The 16,465-nt window shown below is 37.7% G+C and overlaps 1 pseudogene; it reads right to left on the reverse strand.

Moving 5' to 3' along the window:
• Nucleotides 1-15,734: 15,734 nt before the first annotated feature.
• LOC150004689 (peptidyl-prolyl cis-trans isomerase A pseudogene) lies at nt 15,735-16,162 on the reverse strand (annotated as a pseudogene).
• Nucleotides 16,163-16,465: the final 303 nt, after the last annotated feature.

Below are 16,465 nucleotides of genomic sequence, written 5' to 3' on the forward strand. Positions count from 1 at the left end.
AATTTTAATAATATTGTATATTTAATTCAACATATCTAAATATTATCAAGATTAATCTCAATGGGAAACATTTATTAGTGAGATGTTTTGCTTTTTCCCTCTGTACTACATTGTGTATTTTATACTTTCAGTATCTCTCAATTCAAACCAGCCACCTCTCAAGGTCCCCACGTGGTGAGTGGTTACAACTGGACAACGCAGCTCTATATGCAATACTTCTTCTCCATTAGGGCTGCACAGAACACATTGGTTCATTAAAGGCTCTGAGAAATTCTATCCTAAGATTTTATCCAAATAAGGCTTGCTTAACTTTCTTTATCTTATAATTTCTTAAACACATTTGCGCACACACACAGTGATTTTAGAACAACTATTTAAATCCTACGGAATTCGTCTTCTGAAAAGATTCCTCTAAAGAGAAACATTTTTTGACCAATACAAAAGAAAATCACTACTTAGCTATGAACATATGCAGTAGAACCTAGATAACATGGTGAGAACATGCATATGAGGGAATCCACATGTGTGTGAGAAGATGGTGAGGCTGTGTGGGTATGTGTGAAAGTCTGTGAGAGGGTGTGTATAAGAGTGTGATGAGGGTGTATATGAGGGTATGTATGAGGATGTGTATAAGGGTATATATGACAGTGTGTATGAGGGTGTGTATAAGGGTTTATGAGATGGTGCATAGAGAGTGAGTATGAAGGTATGTATAAGGGTATGTGTGGAAGTGTGTATGAGGGTGTGTATGAGGCTGTGCATGAGAGTGTATGAGGGTGTATATGAGGGTGTATGAGAGGGTATGTATGAAGGTGTGTGAGAGGGTTGTAGAGAATGTATTACAGTGTCTATGAGATTGTGTATGAGGGTGTGTGAGAGGATGTGTATGATGGTGTTTATGAGGGTTTATATGAGAGTGTGTATTAGTGTGTGTATGACAGTGTGTATGAGGTTGTGTATGAGAGTATATTAGGGTATGTATGAGAGAGTGTATGAGGGTATGCATGAGGGTATGTATGAAGATTGTGAGAGGGTATATATAAGGTGTGCATGAAGGTGGGCATGAGGGTTTGTAGAGAGTGTATGAGAGTGTCTATGAGGGTGTTCATGAGGTTGTGTATGAAGGTGAGTATAAGGTTGTGTGAGATGGTGTGTGCACACTGGTAAATACCAATGGAATTTTTTTAAGGTGACACCGGAATGTTTTTTCCCCTCATGATACTAAGATAAATGTTAACTGTTTTCTTTGACTTCTTCCAGAAAATTATATTATTGAGATGAATATTTTAAATTTTATATATATATTTTTTTCTTAACTCTAAATTTGAACCCAGGGAAAATAAGAACTGGAGCATTATTCTCTTTCTGCTTTTGTAGCTGTAGCAAAATCAATATAATCTAAGCTAATGGGGAAAATTTTCAGAGTAACATTTGAAAAAATAATTAAGAAGCATATATTGAATTTTAAATATCTAATAGAATTATACAATATCTTCAGGGGGTGGATTTCTGCCAAATGTTTCTTCTTAACAATAACAAAAAACCCAAAAGAACTACCATTCCTAAGACAATTCCTGAATCATCTTCCCACATGCTGAATGTTATTAGCTCAATTGCTTTTCTATTACAATAGAGTTAGGAATATAATCCAAACCAAATATGATGAAACAACTCCCAGGGAAGGGAGAGACTGCATTTCTAAGCTGGAGGTGGATGATGGGAATGTGGCCAAGCTGGTTCCTAAAATGTTTAGTAGTGCTTGTGGGAGAGGTGTAGCCAAGACTGGTAATAAGTGTGCAGCTTGTAAAATCTTTGATTATTCAAGGGGGCCAATTAGCCTCTGAGTGAGAAACACTTTTAGCGTTTATCATTTGGGGACCTCTCCTTTTTCATAGTGTCTCCTTGTCATTTTTAGTTAGTCTTCACATCATCTTTTTGAAAGCAGACTACTTCTCTCTTCAGATAGATAAAATGGTAGATTGTTTTATAATTACCAGGTTAGCAGAAAGAGCTAAAACGTCCTCAAGTGCTTTTCTTATTCCTTTTAGATTCAGAAAGTGGGTTTGAAGAAAACCAAGTGGTATCATTACATAATCAATGGCAGAGTCATTTGGACTTTGCTTTAGAAATTCAATGACAAAGATGGCTTGCCTGCCAAGGGCTTTGATTGATCACTAGAGTCTGAATTTGGTGGACACTGTTTCTAGCAACTTGAGGTTGGACTAGATAAAACATGGTGAAACACAAAAGTATGGATTAAGCTAAATATTTATGTGCTGACACAGCTTCATAACTCGTGGTGCAATAAGAACACCTTCTCTAATATAGCTTTCCTGTCTATTCAATGGATAACAAATTCACAGAGTACTGAAGCTTAATTAGTTAGTATACAAAAACCAAATGTGGAATTGTCCTGGTGCTGTTTATTATTCAAATATTCAGATTGGGAAGCATAGATAGACACAACTCGCCACATACTCAGTTAGAAGACAGAGAACTGTAGCATTCCAACTTATTCAAATCTGTCATTACTAGCCTTTAAAGGGAGTCCATTACAACAGATATGTTTAAATGACTGATGTTTGCCCTAAATTGAACAAATAATGCTTTTCAATTATCTAAGTGATTAGGCCTGTGTAGTTCTATAGACATGACAACACAAATAATTTCAACATAGGAAACTTTTTATGTCATGAATTTCAGGAAAACAGTAACTGGAGTCTAAAAATATATTATCTAACATTGGAAACAAACCTCTGTTTCTCTGATGACATAGCAGATGAAGTGCCTGACCATTATGGACTATTTTGTGTAAATGTCTCTGAAGTAAAGGAGGTTGGTTGCTCATGTGTGTGTGTGTGTGTGTATACTCACATGCATCCATGTACACACTGATTGAATTTGCTTATGCTACAATTACATCAAAGACACCCTGAAGTCAAGAACTATATTTTTAATGCCCACTGAATAAGAATGAGTACTAAATATCTAAGATAGCAGAGGAGTAAGTGGAAGCTACATTAACCTCCTCACAGGACCAATCTAGAATTACAACTAAATTGTAGAGAAGTCATCCTGAAAAACCAACTGAACACTAGCTGGAGAGAAGCCTTATAACCAAGGACAGACAGAAGAAACTACTTCACCACAACAAAACTGGTAGGGAGTGAGGGGTGACATGACAGAGCTGGCAGTGATCCCACAGATGGCGGCTGAAGTTCTGGAGGGATATTTCAGTGGCCATGGGATTCCACTTAGAAATGTGGGGTCTAAACCTCAAGCTGGGCTCCCCAGTCTACAGTACTAGATCCAGGAAGGAACCAAAAGGGTTTCTGTCTACCAGGGAGAGATGACTAGAGACACAGAGAGCCTCTTAAAGGGCCAATGCACAACATTTTGTTTGCAGCCACTTACTCTGGGCTCTGGCAGAGGGAGGGCAGGGTGGACTAGAGACATTTGAGAAGAGTCTGGAGTTGGTGGCTCTAGGTACATAACTGAAGGCATGGCTTTCAGGATCACTGTGCTGAGTCATTCCCCATACTGCAGAAACCATCTTTCTCAGGCAGAGCACTCCTCTTCAAGTGGCATCAGCCTGAGTGGAAGCAATAGCTCCATCCGCAGGAATTACTCTGCCTCCCCTGTGGAGCTTAAGCTAGGCTACTGATTATAGATTGATTAGTTTAACAACTTATCAGTTTAGCAACTGATTAGCTTAATAACAGATGATTAGTTTAAAAACTAAAGTGGAATATACAAAGAATCAGTCAAAATGGGAAGACAAAGAGACAGACCCCAAATGAAAGAATAAGAGAATTCTCCAGAAGGAGAACTAGATGAAATAGAGGCAAGCAACTTATCAGATAGAGAGTTTAGAGTAATAATTATAAGGATACTCAACAGCATGAAAAAAGATATAGAAACCATAAAAAAGGACCAGTCAGAAATAAAAAAATGGAATTTCTGAGATAAATAATACAGTTGAAGAAATAGACAATAGGTTAGTTGAAGCAGAGGATTGAATCAGTGATTTGGAAGACAAGGTAGACAAAAACACTGAAGCAGAGCAGCAAAAAGAAAAAAGATTTAAAAAATGAGGAAAGCTTAAAAACATTTTGGACAACATAAAGCGTAACAAAATATGCATCACGGAAATATCAGTAGGAGAAGAGAGCAAGCAAGGGATCGAGAAGTTATTTGAAGAAATAATGACCAAAAACTTCCCTAACCTAGTGAAAGAAAAAGACACACAAGTCTGGGAAGCTCAGAGAGTTCCAAAGAAGTTGGACCCAAAGAGGCTTAAACTGAGACACATAATAATTAAAATGAAAAAGCTTAAAGAGAAGGAGAGAATCCTAAAAGCCACAAGAAAAAAAGGAGGTAATTACCTATAAAGGAGCATTAATTAGACTATTATCTGATTACTCATCAGAAACATTTCAGGCCAGAAGGGAGTGACGTGAAATACTCAAGGTGATGAAAAGCAAGCACCTAAAACCAAGGCTACTTTATGCAGCAAGGCTATCACTTAAATTTGAAGAAGAAATAAGAAGCTTCCCAGATAAGAAAAAGCTAAAGCAGTTTGTTAACACCAAACCAGCACTGCAACAAATGTTAAAGGACTTGCTTTAAGAAGAAAAAGAAGGACTTCCAGCTAAGATGGGGACCTAGACAGACACACTGTATCTCCCTCCACAACTAATAAGGGATACAACTACCTCAAAACTAGAGACAACCAGAAGTTCCAGAAAATTGAGCTGCATGGAAGTCCAAAAAACAAAGATATAAAGAAGAAATACTCATCCAGAGAAGTAGGAGGTGTAAAGCCAGGGCAGAGAGGATGCAGTGCAGTACTGACAGCAGCAGCAGTGGCACCGGCAGCAGCAGGCTGGCAGAAAGCGCAGTCACACATTTTAAAAAGTCAGGAGGGACACCTGGGGAGAGCACTCCCAGCACCAGACTGGACAGTGCAGATCATGGACCTAGCGCTGGGGAACACAGAGCCTCATTGCTTCTGATTGTGCAAACCACTGTGGGTTGGGGCAGAGGAAGAAACTGCTGGTCTTTCAGCAGAGTCTTCTTGTTTTAAGGGCCCCCACAGTCCTAGAATATCTGCAGACCCACCCACTCTGGGAACAACAGCCAGGGCAATAGCTAGAGAGGCAACAGTCCCATACAAAGTGGGAGAAGTGCCTGGAAAAGGAGCGAGTGTTGAGCAAGTAGCATTGTTTCCTCTCAGACCCCTCTCCCACACACAGCTCCACAACGTGGTAAAACGGTCACCCTGTACTGAAGAATACCTAAGGCTCTGCCCCTTACAACATAACAGGAGTAACAGCTCTACCTAAGACACAGAGGCAAACAAACACAGGAGCCTGTCAAGATGAGGAGATAGAGAAGTATGGTCCAAAAGAGGGAATGGATCAAGGTTCCAGTGGGAGAACTAAGCAATGGGAGATAGCCAACCTAACAGATGCAGAGTTCAAAACACTAGTGATAAAGATAGTCACAGGTTTGACAGATATACTTAAGTATGGCAAATGAGTAAGGACAGAAGTAAAGGATATGCTAAATGAAATGAGGAAAATCCACACAAAATTAATGGTGACAGGAAGGAAACAGGTTCAAATCAATGATTTGGAACACAAGGAAGAAAAAAACAGTCAACCAGTACAGACTGAGGAAACAAGGATTGAAAAAAATGAGGAGAGGCTTAGGAACCTCTGGGACAACTTTAAAGGTGCCAACATCCAAATATAGGGGTGCCAGAAGAAAAGGAAGAGCAAGGGATTGAAAACTTATGTGAGAAAATAATGAAGGAAAACTCTCCGAATTTGGTGAAGGAAATAGACATATAAGTCCAGGTAGCACAGAGAGTCCCAAACACACTAGACCCAAACAGGACCACACTAAAACACATCATAATTAAAATGCCAAAGGTTGAAGATAAAGAGAGAATATTAAAAGCAGCAAGAGAAAAGCAGAGAATTTTCTACAAAGGGGTGCCTATAAGACTGTCAGCTGATTTTTTAGGGGGAACTTTGCAGGCAGGAAGGGACTGGCAAGAAGTATTCAAGGTGATGAAGGGCAAGGACTTACAGCCAAGATTGCTCTGTCCAGCAGGGCTATCATTCAGAATGGAAGAGCAGATGGAGTGCATTCCAGGCAAGGTAAAGCTAAAGGAGTTCATCATCACCAAGCTATTATTATATGAAATGTCAAAGGGACTTACTTGGGAAAAAGAACAAAGTTATGAACATTGGAATGACAATAGACTCACAACTGTCAACAACTGAATCTAAAAAATAAAAACAAAATCCAACTAGGCAGATTAGAATAGGAGCAGAGTCATGGATGTCGAAATCATTTGGAGGGTTGTCAATGGTGGGACGGGGAGGGGGGCTGGAGAATGGGGGAAATGGTGCAGGAATTAGGAAGCATGATTGTTTGGTACAAGGTAGACAGGGGAAAATTAAGAATAATATAGGAAAGGGTGAAGTCAAAGAACTTATATGCATGACCCATGGACATGAACTGGGGCTGGTGGGGTGAAATTGATGGAGGGATGGGTAGTACTGGGCAGAGGGGAACAAAAGGGAAAAAATTGGGACTGCTCTAATACCATAGTCAATATAATATACTTTTAAAAAAAAAGAAGAAAAAGATAAAGGAAAAAAAGAGGGAAAAACTGTAATATAATGGCACTATATAAGTATCTATCAATAATCACCTTAAATGTAAATATCTTAAATGCTCCAACGAAAAGACACAGGGAAACTGAATGGATAAGAAAACAAGACTTGTATATGTGCTGCCTCCAAGAGATCCACCTTTGATTGAAACATACACACAGACTAAAAGTAAAAGGATAGAAAAAGATATTTCATGCAAATGGAAAAGAAAAAAAGCTGGGGTAGCAGTACTTATATCCAAAAAAATAGACTTTAAAATCAAGTATATAGTAAGAGATGAAGAAGGACACTACATAATGCTAAAGAGAACAATCCAACAAGAGGATATAGCCCTAGTAAACATTTATGCACCAAACATAGGAGCACCTAAATATGTGAAGCAAATCTTGATGGACATAAAGAGAGAGATAGACAGAAATAAAGTCATAGTTGGGGATCTTAAACCCCATTTACTTCAATGGATAGATTTTCCAGGCAGAAAAGTAACAGAAGACAGCAGCCTTAAATAACACACTAGATCAAATGGATTTAATTGATATCTTCAGAGCATTTCACCACAAAGCAGCAGAATATACATACTTTTCAAGTGAGCATAGAATGTTTTCTAGGACAGACCACATGTTAGGACACAAAACAAGTCTCAATCAATTTAAGAAGATTCACATCATATTAAGCCCCTTCTCTGACCACAATGCTATGAAACTAGAAATCAATCACAAGAACAATGAAAATATGCAAAGACATCGAAGCTAAATAACATATTATTAAACAATGAGTGGGTCAACAACAAGATCAAGGAAGAAATCAAGGTTACTTGAAATAAATGGAAATGAGGACACAACAATCCAATATCTGTGGGACACTGAGAAAGCAATCCTAAGAAGGAACTTCATAGCATTGCAGGCCTGTCTCAAAAAAAAAAAAGAAGAAAGAAAGAAAGAAAGAAAGAAAGAAAAAAAGAAAGAAAGAAAGAAAGAAAGAAAGAAAGAAAGAAAGAAAGAAAGAAAGAAAGAAAGAAAGAAAGAAAGAGGGAGGGAGGGAGGGAGGGAGAGAGAGGGGGGGGGAAAGAAAGAAAGAAAGAAAGAAAGAAAGAAAGAAAGAAAGAAAGAAAGAAAGAAAGAAAGAAAGAAGGAAGGAAAGAAAGAAGAAAGAAAGAGAAAAAGAAAAAAGATCAAATAAACAATCTAATTTTACACTTAAAAGAATTTGAAAAAGAACAAGTGAAGCCCACAGTGAGTAGAAGGAAAGAAATAATAAGGATCAGAGTAGAAATAAATGAAATAGTCTAAACAATGATACAAAAGATCAATGAATCCAAGAGCTGATTCTATGAAAAGGTAAACAAGACTGACAAATCTTTAACCAGACTGATCAAGAAAAAAGAGAAAGGATCTAAATAAGTAAAATCAGAAATGAAAGAGGAGAAATAACAACTGATGCCAAAGAAATATAAAAGATAGTTTTAAAATATTATGAACATCTATATAGCAAAAACTGGACAACATGGATAAAATGGATAAATTTCTAGAAACATATAATCTTCCAAAACTAAATCAGGAAGAATCAGAGAATCTAAATAGACTGGTTATACCTAGTAAAATGGAAGCAGTAATCAAAAACTCTCAACAAACAAAAGCCCTGGTCCAGATGGCTTTACAGGGGAACTTTACCAAACATTTCAAGAAGAACTAACACCTCTCCTCCTCAAATTATTTCATAAAATTCAAGAGGAGAAAAGGCTCCTAAACTCATTTTATGAGGCCAGCATTACCCTAATTCCAAAACCAGATAAAGACACTGCAAAGAAAAAAATATATAGGTCAACATTCCTGATGAACTTAGATGTTAAAATCTTCAACCAAATATTAGCAAACCAAATACAGCAATGCATCAAAAAGATCATACACCATGATCAAGTGGGATTTATTCTGGGAATGCAAGTTTGGTACAACATTCATAAATCAATAAATGTGATTCACCACATAAACAAAATGAAGGATAAACTGCATGATTATATCAATATATGCAGAAAAAGCATTTGATAAAGTCCAACACCCATACATGATAAAAATCTCAGGAAAGTGGAAATGCAATTCCTATCAAGATTTCAATGACATATTTCACAGAACTAGAACAAATACTTCAAAAATTGATATGGAGTCACAAAAGGCCTTGCATAGCAACAGCAATCCTGAGAAAGAACAAAGTTAGAGGAAGCATGCTACCTAATATCAAATAATACTATAAGGCCATAGTAATCAAAACAGCATGGTACTGGCATAAAAACAGATACGTAGGTCAATAGAACAGAAGAGAAAGTCCAGAGATAAACCCACACCTTTATAGCCAATTACTATTCGACATAGGAAGCAAGCACATACAATGGGCTAAAAATAGTTTATTCAATAAATGGGTGTGGGAAAATTGGACATATGCATGTAGAAAAATGAAACTAGACCACCTTCTTACACTACACACAAGAATAAATTCAAAATGGATCAAAGACTTAAACGTTAGACCTGAAACCACAATAAACCTAGAAGAAACCATAAGCAGCAAAGTCTTGGACACTGCTTGTAGCAATTTTTGATAAGACATATCTGCCCAGGAAGGGAAACAAAAAATAATAATAATAACCAAACAGGACTACCACAAACTAAAAAATTTCTGCACTGCAAAAGAAATTAAAATAAAATTAAAAGACAAACCACAGAATGGGAGAACATGTTCACTGATACATCTGATAAGGGGTTAATATCCAAAATTTATAAAGTACTTATAAAACTCAACACCAAAAAAACAAACAACCCAAATGAAAAATGGGCAAAGAACCTAAATAGACACTTCTTCCAGGAGGACATATGGATGGTCAATAGACATATGAAAAGATAGTCAATGTCATTAATCATCAGAGAAATGCAAATTAAAATCACAATGAGATAGGATCTCACACCTGTCAGAATGGCTATCATTGATGTCAACAAACAACAAGTGCTGGTGAGGATGTGGAGAAAGGGGTATCCTTCTGTACTATTGGTGGGAATACATATTGGTGCAGCCACTGTGGAAAGCAGTATGGAGATACTTCAAAAAATTAAAAATAGATCTGCCTTTTGACCCAGCAATCCCACTTCTGGAAATATATCTGAAGGAACCCAAAAAACTAATTAGAGAGAGCATAAACACCCCTATGTTCATTGCAGCGTTATTTACAATCATCAAGATATGGAAGCAGTTCAAGTGTTCATCAATAGATGAGTGGACAAAACAGTCAAGGGGCATTTATGGAATGGAATACTGCTTAGCTGTAAAAAAGAAAAAAAATTACCTTTTGCGACAGTGTGGATGGAACTGGAGAAAATTATGCTAAGTGAAATAAGTTGGCAGAGAAATACAAATACCATATGATTTCACTCATGTGTGGAATCTAATGAACAAACTGAACTAACAAAGAAAATGGGGACAGACTCATAGATGGAGAGCAGGATGACAGCTAGTGGTGAGGGGTATGTGAGTGGGTGAAGGGATTGAACAAAAAGGGAAAAGGACTCATGGACATGGACAACAGTGTCATGATTGCCGTGGGCAAATGGGTATAAGGAGACTAAATGGTAATGGAAAAAAGACAATAAAGATTTTTAAATTTTTAAAAAGAATAAGTACTTAGTGGATGCTCATTAATTGTTTTCGTTGTTAGCACACTAATTGTGGCTTTTGATGTCATTACTAATGTAAAACAACTATGTCTGAGCCATTGACAAGAACAGAACTATTTTGAGTCAGTGCTCTGGAGTCTTTCACAGTAACATAGGAAGACTCCTATCTTGATCTTCATAGTGTTTAATTCTGATTCCTTCCCCTCATCTAACTGACCATATTTAGGCTACAAAGTTCCTGTCCTACTCTCCCTATTCAGATCTAGCCAGTGACCATTATAAGCCTATTGGGGGGCAAATACCAACAACTCAGTCTGTCTGCTCCTGACTAAAGTCTGGCCTAGCCCACACTCTAGGTTCCTCAATATTCCCTGAGACTCTATGGTCACACTTGTGATTTCAGGTATGTAGTTCCATGAGCCAGTATGAAACTAGCTCTCTTCAACTGCAAGGAGAATTACTGACTAAGCCCCAGCTTCTATGCAATGAAATGCATCACTGTGCTTGGGCTGAAGCTATACTTCCTGTGGCCAATGACTGAGCATGGCAAAGATACTGAGGAAGGTGAATTTCTGGAGGTACAGAACTCCTCTGATGGGCAACAATGGCTTAAGGACTCACCAGTGGACTTGCCAAAGTTTCCTTAGAACTGCACTTAGATCTTTCTTCTCTCCTTCACAGACTTGCAATGAGGTCTGATGGGTCCCTCAGCCATTTCCCCTAATAAATATTTGTGCATTTTATCCTGCCTTAGTATCTGTTTCTGAAAGGACCCAAATTAATATTTGGAAGACAGGCTTTTATACTAAGAGTGGAGAATTGTATACAGAGATACCAATCCCATGAGGAGTTCTGGAGCTGGGACAGCCCTTTAGAGTTGTCCCACTTTCCCAATGGTTTGGGTTTCTAAGCCTTTTGTTGAGAAGGATTTTGAAGTCACAGGGCTTGGGCAAATGTGCTACCACTCCTGGTTTTTGTACCTATGATGAATATTGCTAATTGATCATAGCTATGCATGAAGCATAGCAGCACTGAGTTAAAAACATATGTCATGGGTACAAGTGCTTATGGTAAAATGGACACCAGAAACTGGCCATTCTGTTTCAAACCTGTCAGCAGAACCTGAATGTTAAAGTAATATATTGTGATGCTTTGATTTTAGGAAATTTAGTCCTTTACCAGGATGACTTTCTCAAGATTTCCTAGTAACTCACAGGGAGTGCTTACATGTTCCATGAGTTTATGCTGGTTGGGGCATGCCATCCCATCAATCTTCATCTCTGAACTCCCCATTTGCCACTATCACTACATAGGAGGCCATTTTCTACCATTTTAAACTTTTATTAAACAAATTTTTATTAAATAAATGCACACACATAACTTTAAACACCTAGCATAGGCAGTACTTAAGGTTTATAGTTTAAAAAGTCACTCTTTATAGTATCTTTCATTTCTCTCCCCCATAAGCAAATCCCTCTTAACTCTTCTAGCTACCTTGCCTATGATTTTCTCCCATATTTCAAAATTTTTACATATACAGCTCTTTCTTGGTTTATAGATTTAAGAAGGTACCCACTGACTTCACTACATGCTACATAAGAACTCCTCATCATTTCTACCATTTTCCTTTTTGTTAACACTCCAACATAGTCATGTTTTACAAAACCAATAGCCAATGTTTACATTGTTATGATTATGTAAATATTATTCAGCTCACTAGAATTATTCCTTCTTCTGTGTTCAAACATATGAGATCTGTCCAGAAAAAGTCCAGCCATTGTTAATATAACGAGAACAGTTTGCGCAACATCGATGTAACCTGGCAACCAAGGAGAGTAGACTGGAAGGGCATTTGTGAACAATGACAATTTCACTGTACTAATAATTGAGGAAACATGTATAGTGTGTGGCCTTCACATTAAAATGCTGAGCAAGTAGAGCAACAAGTCTGCATCAAATTTTGCATTAAGCTTGAACGCTTGTTCGCAGAAACCATTCAGATGATTCAGAAGACTTTCAGGGATGATGCAATCAATGAGTGCAATGCAAATACAAGTGTGGCACGAATACTTCAAAGACGGTTGAGAATCTGTTGAAAGTGATCCATGTTCTGGAAGGCCTGCAACAAGCAGAACACCTCAGAATGTTGAACATGTTCGAGCTGCAATCAACAAAGATCAGTGACTGAGTTTGAGGACTAGAAGCTGACCTGGGGATTCCAAAAACTACTGTGTCTAAAATTTTGACACAAGATCTTGGCATGAAATGTGCCAAAGCAAAATTTGTTCCATGGCTTCTGCTACCAGAGCACAAGGAACATCATGCTGCAGTTGCTAATGGTGCTAGGAAAACGTCCCGAGGTGACTACTTTTAAGGGACTGAGGCATTATTGTCCTATGTACAATGTTTCTTGTATCTTGTATCTTCAATAAATGTCTATTTTTCATAGTATGTGGCTAGATACTTTCCACACAGGCCTTGTATATTTCTGCTAGAGTTTATAGTTACTTTACTTATAATTATTATTTTAATTATTAATTTTCTTAATTCCTAAATCTCTCCCTCCTAGAGCCGTCTGTTCTCCTGACTCTTGCTGGGAAGATTTCCCTTTTAGCTTCCTGCAAGGTGGCATCCTTAGGGCTATCTCCTTGCCAACCTTCTGGATAAGATTTCATATTTTCCTACACCTCATGTTCCTGCTTTCTTTTTTTATTTATTGTTCATTTAAGTATATTTTATTAATTATGTGGTTACAGCTGTCCCAATTTTTTTCCCTTTGCTCTTCTCCACCCAGTACCTCCTTCCCTCCAGCAGTCCCACCTCTCTTAGCTCATGTCCATGGGTAGTGCATATAAGTTGTTTGGCTTCACACTTTACTATACTATTCTTAGCATCCCCCTGTCTATTTTGTACCTTCTTAATCCCTGCAACATCTCCCCATATCTCCTCCACCCCTCTCCCAGTTGATAACCCTCCAAATCATCTCCATACCTATGATTCTGTTTTTATTCTGATTGCTTGCTTAATTTTTTGTTGTTTTTTTTTTGTTTGTTTTGTTTTGTTTTTTTTTAGAGTCTGTTCTTGATAGCTGTTGACTTTGTTGTCATTTTAATGTTCATAGTTTTGATCTTCTTTTTCTTAAGTAAGTCCCTTTAACATTTCATATAATTAGTGTTTGGTAATGATGAGCTCCTTTAGCTTTACCTTCTCTGGGAAGCATTTTATCTGCCCTTCCATTCTAAGTGATAGCTTTGCTAGATAGAGTAATCTTGGTCATAGGTCCTTGCATTTCATCACTTTGAGTACTTCTTGCCAGTCCCTTCTTGCCTGCAAAATTTCTTTTGAGAAATCAACTGATAGTCTAATAGGCACCCCTTTGTACGTAACTCTCTGCTTTTCTCTTGCTGCTTTCAATATTCTCTCTTTATCTTTAATCTTTGGCATTTTAATTATGATGTGTCTTGGTGTGGTCCTCTATGGGTCTAGCTTCTTTGAGATTCTCTGTGCTGCCTGGACTTGTATGCCTATTTCCTTTGTCAAATTTGGGAAGTTTTCCTTCATTATTTTTTCTTATAAGTCTTCAATTTCTTGCTCTTCCTATTCTCCTTCTGGCACCTCTATGATTCAAATGTTGGCTTTACTAAATACTTCAGAATAATTGAAATGCATTACCACACAGAGAAAATTATATTTTAAATTTGGTTCCTTTCAGTGTCCATAGGTCCAATTCATTTCACGGGGCAAACATCAATTGGTGTCTAATTAATCCACACCTTGCTCCATGTTTTCAGGGCCCTTGAGTACCTCTCTTCTGCCTGTGTCTATAGAAACCCCAGAGATAACATCTCCTTTCACCTCTAAAGTCTTAGGCTTTCCAACATAGTCCTTATTTTTAACCCAGGACTGGCCTCTTTCCAGGATGACTGGTGGTAGGAATTTATATTCCCTCTAAAGCGATATGGTCTTCAACAGAGCCATGTTTTCCCCAAACATGCTCTCAGGAAGTATTTATTATGAGTACTGCCAGATATCAATAGTATAGTCCAGAGAAAGCATAGATGACCCAAGGTTCCCTGGGTCATTTTGACAATCAGATACATACTTCACTCCTGCCATTTTATGTTCTCTTTCTCTATCAGGCAACTGTTTAAATAATAAAACACACATATATGCATGCACATACACACTCATGCACACACATTTCCTTCAAAAACAAAACAATAATATATAGACAAAATAGGAATCAAAGCCAGCATAGATGAAAAATTTCATTGAATACTATAGTCCTGTATGTTCTCCTGTAGAGCAATTAAACTCCTCAAACTACAGTTCCTCCAGTTAAGGGTCTTCCGTCACATTTACAGAATCAATGCTTTCCCCTATCCAAAAGACATTTATCCCCAAAGTTATGTCAGGTGTTTATCTACTGCAAAAAGAAAATTGCTACATTTGGGAGATTTGTAATGTCAGGATTTGTTTTTCTGTGTACTGGAGCTTAATGTTTACAATCAATGACTATAAAGTCATTCAGCAATACGTTCATATCCCAGCTCTGTCACTTTCTAACAGCGTGTCCTTGGGATGGCTATTTCATTTTCTGTGCTTCAGCTTTCTCATCTGTAAACTTGTTGCTAAAGTTATGTGAGGAAATTTATGTAAAATATATTCACACAGTGGTTAATGAATAAAATATTCAATGAATATTAACTATAATTGCTAATTAACTAATAACTTCATTACTAATTAAGAGCGTGAGTGCTTTTTCTGCTTCACAGTTACAATATGTATAATCAGTAATCTGTTATGTATCAAGACAGGACACAAGTGATGTAAACTGGAAATTCCAGACTGTTACAGGGAGACAACCAATTAAAAAACTATGGATGTCAGAGGCCAGAGTAGATTTTTAGCCCCAGCTTGTAAGATGATCCCCTAATTTGGTTCTAATCTCCTATTTCACTTCATTTAAGAGAGGGGCCCCAGATTCTACAGATGTTTTCTCTTCTTCTGACACGAGGAAAAGGCTGCAGGAATTCTTGGCCAATTTAAAGCTTGAGACAATTGCCTGCCAGTCTAAGCTGTTCAAAAGATGAGTAGTAATGAGGAGTTTCCTAATTACCATGGTTTCAGGCTGTAAGATTATACATTTCTTTCTGAAATGGAGCTAATTGATATTGTCAAGGAAAGAAATTCAGAAAGACTTAGATATTTTGCAGATATTGAATTCAGATAAGATGGCTGTTTTCTTTTTCTTTTTTTTTCTTTTGTTGTTGTTGTTGTTTAGTTTTTATTTCATAATCATAAACTTAACTCTGCAATCCAGCTAGACTTGGAAGGGGTAAGGAAAATATGGAACCCAATGAACTGCGTCGAGAGCACGAAGATTACAGAACATTCCAAGCAGAGAGGGGTGAAGGGGTGCTCTCCTGAGCTACAGAAGGAATAGTCTGGTGGTTAAGATAAAACCCACGTCAAATGTATTAGAGTTGTCCACAGTCAGTAATGGTAATCTCCTTGCTGGTCTTGCCATTCCTGGACCCATAGCGCTCCATGGCTGTCACAACACCCATGCTGTCTTTCACCTGGCCGAAGACCACATGCTTGCCATCCAGCCCCTCAGTCTTGGCCATGCAGATAAAGAACTGGAAACTGTTTGTGTTGGGTCCAGCATTCGCCACGGACAAGATGCCAGGACCTGTGTGCTTCAGGATGAAATTCTCATCATCGAATTTCTCCCCGTAGATGGACTTGCCGCCTGTGCCATTGTGGCATGTGAAATCCCCACCCTGGCACATAAATTCCGGAATAATTCTGTGAAAGCAGGAACCTGTTCATAGTCCCCTTACATGACAAATCAGCCATCTTTCTGTTCACATATTAGAATAAAGGGAATCTTGTCCTTCTTATTTTGATAGTGTGTTTTTAATAAGAGAAGTTTGTGGAATATTATTCCTACTCCTACTAGAGGTTTTAAAATATCTAAACCTGAAATCATGTAGATAACATTACACTACATTAGTTTTGAAGGCTCGAGTAGCATGTCTTGTGAGATGAACTTGGATTTTTAACATGGGAAACAAAGTTTCAAATCCAATCCTGCTGCTTACAGTACATGAAAAG

The sequence above is a fragment of the Furipterus horrens genome, unplaced genomic scaffold (genome assembly GCF_987537825.1).
Source record: "Furipterus horrens unplaced genomic scaffold, mFurHor1.1.pri manual_scaffold_7, whole genome shotgun sequence".
Lineage (NCBI taxonomy): Eukaryota > Metazoa > Chordata > Mammalia > Chiroptera > Furipteridae > Furipterus > Furipterus horrens.